Source organism: Oryzias latipes, chromosome 12 (assembly GCF_002234675.1).
Source record: "Oryzias latipes chromosome 12, ASM223467v1".
NCBI lineage: Eukaryota > Metazoa > Chordata > Actinopteri > Beloniformes > Adrianichthyidae > Oryzias > Oryzias latipes.
The window spans coordinates 29,898,694-29,907,043 of NC_019870.2; the positions used below are offsets into that span (position 1 = coordinate 29,898,694).

The 8,350-nt window shown below is 45.6% G+C and overlaps 1 long non-coding RNA gene across 1 annotated transcript; it reads left to right on the top strand.

Moving 5' to 3' along the window:
* Positions 1-3,725: 3,725 nt before the first annotated feature.
* LOC105357654 lies at positions 3,726-5,001 on the top strand. Its single transcript, XR_911526.3, has 3 exons — positions 3,726-3,859; positions 3,945-4,035; positions 4,158-5,001. It is a non-coding gene; the product is annotated as an uncharacterized LOC105357654 (long non-coding RNA).
* The last annotated feature ends 3,349 nt before the right edge of the window (positions 5,002-8,350 follow it).

The following is an 8,350-nucleotide window of genomic DNA, read 5'->3' on the forward strand; positions in this document are numbered from 1 at the left end:
GTTATGTTTGTGAAAAATGCCAGAGCCGGGTATCGAACCAGCGAGCTCATGCACCAAGTCCCCCCCCCCCCGTGTGTTTCTATGGAGGCAGAAATCCTGGAAAAGTTCAAGGATTTGAAGGAGCAGAAGTCACAGCTGGAAAACGCTGAAAGAGCTGAACATTTTACCCCCTGTGCAATCCTATGGGGTCCAGATGACCCCCCCCCCCCCCCTTCCATTGAGGTGTTCTTCCTACAATGACAAAGGTGGATAAAGGTGGAAAGATTTCATGTAATCCATGGACACCAGTGAAGATCAAGAATCATCGTCTTGTGGGGTGGGGTCCAGATGACCCCACTCCCTGCCTTGGAAAACACAAGATGAAGGGTTAAAATAGCTGAAAAATAGTAGAAGGAGATAAGCCGAAAAAATGGTGGGAGATAAAGAAAAAGAAACAGGAAAAGAATAATAGCCTTCAACCAATAAATGATCATCAAAAAAGAGAAACTGACCCTCTAAAACATTTCACAAAGACTCCCTGTGGTGTCCCACAGGGCTCAGTGTTGGGCCCCATGTTATTTATTTTTTATTTATTAATGATATATGTAAAGTATCTGAAATATTCAAATAAGTTCTATTTGCAGATGATACAAATATTTTCTGTGATTGTGATGACTTAAACAAACATATATGGTTTAATATTAATAAGTTATCATTGAATTTGAGCAAAACAAAAATGATGTTGTTTGGTAACTGTAAAAAAAATATGCACATTAATGTAACGATTAATGGGGTGGAAAGAATATATGAATGTAAATTCCTTGATGTTGTAATTGATGATAAATGAAGTTGGAAGCCACATATCTAATACATACAATCAAAATAGTCTAAAAGCATATCAGGGCTAAATAAAGCTAAATTTGTCCTAAATCATAAATCACTTTATATTCTATACTGCTCCGTGGTTCTGCCGTATGTAAACTACTGTGTGGAGGTGGGGGAGGGGAAACAATTATAAAACATCATTACATTCACTGTTAATACTTCAAAAGAGCGCGACACAAATCACACATAACCTGGGTTATCTGGATCAAACACATGCATTATTCCTACAATCAAAGTGATTTAAACTTACAGATCTGGTGGAGCTGCATACAGCATTAATCATGTTCAAAGCCACATATAGCATGCTACCAGCAAATATACAAAAATGATTCATGAAAAGAGAGGGAGAGTACAGTTTGAGAAGAAAACAGAGTTTTTATATATCCAAAGGACGCAGAAATAAAAGATGTTTCAGTGTTTCTATTTGTGGAGCCAAACTGTGGAACAGTATAGAAGCAGAAATAAAGCAATGTCCAAACATAAAACTGTTTAAAATAAGATATAAAAATATGATTTTAAAACGATATTCAAACATATCAGATGGATATTAGTTGTATATCTGTATGTAAGTATACATATGTAAATAATATGTATGTGTATATTATTTGTATCTTACTAGGCGCATAGTGTTTTTCAATTATAATTCATGCTCAGTATTTATGACAGTACTCCGTGCACGCGGGGAGAGCATGCACGGGGAGAGCATGCATGGAGAGCATGCACGGGGAGAGCATGCATGGAGAGCATGCACGGGGAGAGCATGCACGGGGAGAGCATGCACGGGGAGAACATGCACGGGGAGAGCATGCATGGAGAGAGCATGCACGGGGAGAGCATGCATGGAGAGCATGCACGGGGAGAGCATGCACGGGGAGAACATGCACGGGGAGAGCATGCACGGGGAGAGCATGCATGGAGAGCATGCACGGGGAGAGTATGCACGGGGAGAGCATGCACGGGGAGAGCATGCACGGGGAGAGCATGCACGGGGAGAACATGCACGGGGAGAGCATGCATGGAGAGCATGCACGGGGAGAGTATGCACGGGGAGAGCATGCACGGGGAGAGCATGCATGGAGAGCATGCACGGGGAGAGCATGCACGGGGAGAACATGCACGGGGAGAGCATGCACGGGGAGAGCATGCACGGGGAGCATGCATGGAGAGCATGCACGGGGAGAGTATGCACGGGGAAAGCATGCACGGGGAGAACATGCACGGGGAGAGCATGCACGGGGAGAGCATGCACGGGGAGCATGCATGGAGAGCATGCACGGGGAGAGCATGCACGGGGAGAACATGCACGGGGAGAGCATGCATGGAGAGCATGCACGGGGAGAGCATGCACGGGGAGCATGCACGGGGAGAGCATGCACGGGGAGAACATGCACGGGGAGAGCATGCACGGGGAGAGCATGCATGTTCTTGTTTACGTTCCATTCTCTCCAGGCTTCATAGGTGAACTGGGGACTCCAGACTGTCTAAATTGTGCACCTGTGGGTGTGTGTTTGGGAGTGCTCGTGTGCCCTGCCGCAGACGGACGGCCTGTCTGGGGTGCACGCCACCTTCACCATCAGTAGCAGGGAAAGGCGACTCCGTGACCCTGAAAGGGATTCAGCGGGTTAAGAAATGGAATGGATGGATGGATCAACACATGCAGTCGTCAATGAGAAAATACTTTGCATACATTGTCAAATATGGAAAACCAAGAGAATCCTACATGCAGCATTAAAAAGTTTTTATTATGAGGTTTTTTATTCTAAATATAAGCAAAAAACCTTTTCAATGTGGCATCAATTTCCACATCCTGCAGGTCTAAAACGCTGATTTGGTGAGTAATGTGTTCCGAGGTCATCATTCTAACAGCCATGAAGACACGACACTTCTTTACTGACGAGAAGCTCCACCCGACCACAGCGCCTTCAGGTTGGTGTCAGACCGTCAGGTGCTGCAGGTGAACTTGTCTCAAAGTGTCATCAGCAGACTTGCATCAAGACTCTGAACTACTGTCAGAGTTTGTGACAGACCCAGGAGTGGATCCCCGCCAGTGACAGACCACCACCATGACCAGAACCTCTGACCTCTGACCTGGTTTAGCAAACACCACACAGCTGCAGGCCCGTTTACCGGTCGTGAGGGGTACTTGGTTTCCAGACTAACCATTCGACTGCACCGCTCTGACCTGAATGACAGACCATTGCACCATTGGGACTCCAGTGACACCAAGACGCCGCCGTGAAGCTTTGCAGTACAGACCATGTGACCTGGACGATGCAGCAACGGTCTACCGCCCTGTTCTCTGGTGAGGGTCACCGTGTATAGAAAGGATGGTCGTCAGCGTAGCTGGAGAAGGCGAGGTGAGCGATACACCCAGGTCAACGTGGTCCACAGGGTAGACTGGAGGAGGAGCAACAGTCTGGACCGGCATCACCAGTCAGAACCAAACCTATTTATCCATTTTCTTAACCTGCCGCATCCGTTTCAAGGGTTGCCGGAGTCTGTTACTGTTGGGTGAAGGCAGGGTTCACCCAGGACAGGCCGCCAGTCTGTCGCAGGGCCACACAATCACACACTCACACACCTAACGACACTTCAGAGTCACCACTGTACCTATGAAGCATGGTTTTGGACGGTGGGAGGAAGCCGGAGAAAACCCACGCATGCACAGGGAGAACATGCAAACTTCACACAGAAAGGTCCCTGCTGGGATTCAAACCAGGACCTTCTCACTGTGAGGTGAGAGTGCTAACCACTACAGAACCGTGCAGTCCTGATATAAGTATAAATAGTATACATTTATATGTGATCTAATTGTTTTTTTTCCTTTTTACTTAGTGTGACAGGCAGGGCTGTGGGGGTAGTTTGTCCTTCATGGTGCACCATAGGCTAACATTCATGGCCACCACCTGTCTGTTGAGCTGTGATTGGTCCATGAGGCTGACAAATAGCAGCTGTGGGAGTCCCAGCTAGATGATGGTTTCATGGTTTGACCTTGGTGAGTGATCTTGACATGTGGACTTTTTATTAAAGTTTTTAAGCATTTGAGTTTGCAACATTTTCAATTGTATTTATATTAACAGGTGGTGGAATGAGTTCTGACCCTGGGCCACTAGAGGTAACATGAGGGGTTAGAAACATCATGTGTTTGTCCCAGGGAGAACTAACTTTTTGGTGAGTTTTTTTTTTTTTTTTTTTTTTTTTTTCCAGCAGAGTTGCTGCAGCTGTTTTGCTTCTATTGTTTTTAATGTTTTAATCAAGCCTGACACTCTTGTTTTTAATTTTAAACTTTTTAGTCCCTTGGTGGTTGGACCTGGCTGGAGGTGGCTGCCTCCCCCCTTCATCCTTGTGGTAGCTGGTGGGTGCCATATACAGTAGTAGCATTGTGTAAGGGAGGGAGGGGGCTGTTTTGGCCTACAAGTGATGGTGTCCTGCCCAGGTGCACCTCCTCTGTCTTGTATTTTCTTTTAATCCCTGTTGGTTGTGGTGTGTTTATTGGGGCCCTGAGCAGGTACTCCTGGTGAAGGTTGCATTGGAGATCTCCCTTGGCGTTGTTAGTTGGCTACCCAGCGGGGCTGAGGAGTCCCTGGAGGGAGCTGCCCTCAATCAGTGTTGGAGCATGGTCCAACTGTCAGAGTACATTGTACCCTTCTCTGGGTTTTTTATTTCTTTGTATTGTTTTTTTTATGAAACTTGTCAAGTCTTTAATTTTTAAATCTAGTCTCCATTTGGGGTGCAAATGTAAGGGGGCATTTGGTCACATTAGCAACTACAGAGTCAATGTTGTAAACAAACTGTTTTACTAATTTTATTGACAACAGAAATCCAGAGAGTTTAACATTTCAAATGTTACATTTGAGTAAGAATGTAAAATATTCTGGTCAAACTGTCACGTCTTTGACTGATGTCCGTGTTTTGATACAGAGTGAGAGCTCGTCCCGCTCCTACTCTTTGAAGCTTCATTACGTCACTGGCTGCCCTTTTAAAGGGACCCGCAGCCGCCGCAAGTCCTGACCTGCACACGCACGAGGCTCCAGGGAAATGAATGAAGCTGCGCGCGCATCATCCACTGGTCTCAGCGCACGCGCTCCTTCCAATGAAACGTCTTTCATGTCCCATAAAAGTTTCATGTAAAGCTGAGCATGAAATGTCCCACTGGTCATAAATAACTCTGACGTCAGCAAAAGCAGAGCAAATCAAGGAAACCCCAGAGTTGTGAGCAAACAGCCATGAAGACAAACGCAAGCAGATTTTTCATGGAATGGTTTAGATCAGCACTGTTGAGTTTCCTTTAGTTTTCAGAAGGAGCTTTGCTGTCTATGGTCTTTCACTTGCTTCCAGCAGACCCCTGACCCCAACCCTCTCTTCTTAAATCTACCTTTATTTTTTTTATTTTATTTATTTTTTTAAATGCAGAAAGGCAGCACGACAATGTCATTTGCATTTGACAATTCATTCCACAACTTTTGAGAGCATGGCTTAAAGCTGAGACAAACGTTCAAATGCAGTTCAGTCAGGCTCACATCCATCTCAGGACGGGTGTTGTTCCCGTCCTCTTTCAGGATCAGGATGTTTCCTTTTCTGTTAACTTCTATAGAACTCCATTCACGGATTTCCGTAATATTGCATTCTGGACAGGATGCTACTCCAGGACCACTCTTCCAGCCGGTCCATATGTTCATGGTCTTTGCATCCTCAACAAAATGAGGACGCAGTCGTCAGTGTAAAACTCACGATGTGACAGCAGTGGTACCCGCTGTGGTCTTCTGCTGCTGCAGTCCATCTGCCTCCGGGTTGGACGGGTTGTTCAGAGATGCTCTTCTGCAGACCTCGGTTGGAACTAGTGGTTCTTTGAGTTTCTGTTTATCAGCTGGAACCAGTCTGACCTCTGGCATCAACAAGGCATCTCTGCCCACCGAACTGCTGCTACTGGATATTTCCTCTTTCTGACCATTGTCTGTAAACCCCAGAGATGGTTGTGGGTGAAAATCCCAGTAGATCAGCAGTTTCTGAAGTCCTCAGACCAGCCAACAACCACGTTCAAAGTCACTTCAATCACCTTTCTTCCTCATTCTGATGCTGGTTAGACCTGCAGCAGATGGTCTGGACCATGTCTACATGCATAACGTGTGTAGTGTGTAGAAGCAGCTGGACAGGTGTACTTAATAAATTGGAAAGCGTAAATAATCTTTTAAAAATTCAAAAGTACCTAAGTTCTGCTAGATGAATGGCATACCTCACAGAAACATTACAGACCAGGTAGCAAATGGTTCTGCACATTACTCCTTATGTTGCACATATTGTATAGAATAGTGCACATAAATATTACATACTTTTGCCTAAAGATAAAATTTGTTTTATTGGCTCTGGATGTAGTGATTTAGAAGGTGACTGTTCAAAGACTGTTCAAACGGCAACTGAGATCAACGATCAACTTCTGAGTGACCCAGATCCTCCGTCCATCTTCAGAACCGGCTGATTCCCTTTTGGGGTCAGGGATTTGCTGAGGCGGCCCAACATTTGTTGGGTGAAGGCGGGGACGCCCTGGACAGGCTGCCAGTGAGTTGCAGGGCCACACACTCTCAGGGACAACTTAGAATTTTCTGTTAACTTTTGAAGCATATTTGTGGACTGTGGGAGAAAGGCGGAGTGTCTGGATAAAAGCCAAGCATGCAAGAGGAGAACATGCATGGCCCTCGTAGAAAGAACCCAGCTAGGAGCACCAACCACAAGGCCGCTGCACGGCCCAGACCAGATCTTCATGTGAAAATAAAAGATGTCTGTGGGATTCTAATGAAATGTTAAGCTGCCGTCTCCTGCTGACAGAATTGGAGTCTGGTAGCTGTGTTGCTATGCCAACTGTAATTTTTATCTTCTTTACTGTGTTTGGAGGTTCTGCTAAGGAAAGGAGGGATGTCTGTCCGTCTGGTTATTGAATTCAATGGATATTTTCACATCAAATCAAATAAATGTCATTGTTTCAAAGGATATTGGTCTTGGACCCACAGTTCCAGTGGCTGCATTTACAGTACAGACCAAAAGGTTAGACACACCTTCTCATTCAAAGAGTTTTCTTTATTTTCATGACTATATTTGTAGATTCACACTGAAGGCATCAAAACTATGAATTAACACGTGTGGAATTATATACATAACCAAAAAATGTGAAACAACTGAAAATATGTCATATTGTAGGTTCTTCATAGTAGCCACCTTTTGCTTTGATTCCTGCTTTGTACACTCTTGGTATTCTCTTGATGACCTTCTAGAGGTAGTCACCTGAAATGTTTTCCACTTCACAGGTGTGCCCTGTCAGGTTTAATAAGTGGGATTTCTTGCCTTATAAATGGGGTTGGGACCATCAGTTGTGTTGTACAGAAGTCAGGTGGATAAACAGCTGATAGTCCTACTGAATAGACTGTTAGAATTTGGATTATGGCAAGAAAAAAGCAGCTAAGTACAGAAAAACGAGTGGCCATCATTGCTTTAAGAAATGAAGGTCAGTCAGTCCCAAAAATTGGGAAAACTTTGAAGGTCCCCGGCTGGACGGTGTTGCAGTGGTTAGCGCTCTTGCCTCACAGCAAGAAGGCCCCCGGTTCAAGCCCAGGCTGGGGGACATGGAAAAAAAAAACACAACATCAATGGGGGACCTTTCTGTGTTTTGAATTGAATTGAAGGCAGTTTGCATGTTCTCCCCGTGCATGCGTGGGTTTTCTCCGGGATCTCCGGCTTCCTCCCACCGTCCAAAAACATGCTTCATAGGTTGATTGGCAACTCTAAATTGTCCATAGGTGTGAGTGTGAGAATGAATTGATGTGTGGTTGAGGATATTCCATCCTGCGACAGACTGGCGACCAGTCCAGGGTATCCCTTGCCTACGCCCAAGTGGCCGGGATAGGCTCCGGCAACCCCGTGACCCCGAAAGGGAATAAACGGTTAAGAAGAAGAAGAAGAAGAAGAAGATGAATGAAAGTGTCCCCATGTGAGTCACAAAAACCATCAAGCGCTACAAAGAAAATGGCTCACATGTGGACCCCCCCCAGGAAAGGAAGACCAAGAGTCACCTTGGCTGCAGAGGATGAGTTCATCCGAGTCAGCAGCCTCAGAAATGGCAGCTTAACAGCAGCTCAGATTAGAGAGCAGGTCAATGGAACACAGAGTTCTAGCAGCAGACAAATCTCTACAACAACTGTTCAAAGGAGACTGTGGGAATCAGGCCTTCATGTAGAATATCTGCTAGGAAACCACTTCAAAGAAAGGCAACAAGCAGAAGAGACTTGTTTGGGCTAAACAACACCAGGAATGGACATCAGACCAGTGGAAATCTGTGCTTTGGTCTGATGAGTCCAAATGGGAGATTTTTGGTTCCAACCACCGTGTCTTTGTGCGACGCAGAAAAGGTGAACGGATGGACTCTACATGCCTGGTTCCCACTATGAAGCATGGAGGAGGAGGTGTGATGGTGTGGGGGGGCTCTGCTGGTGACACC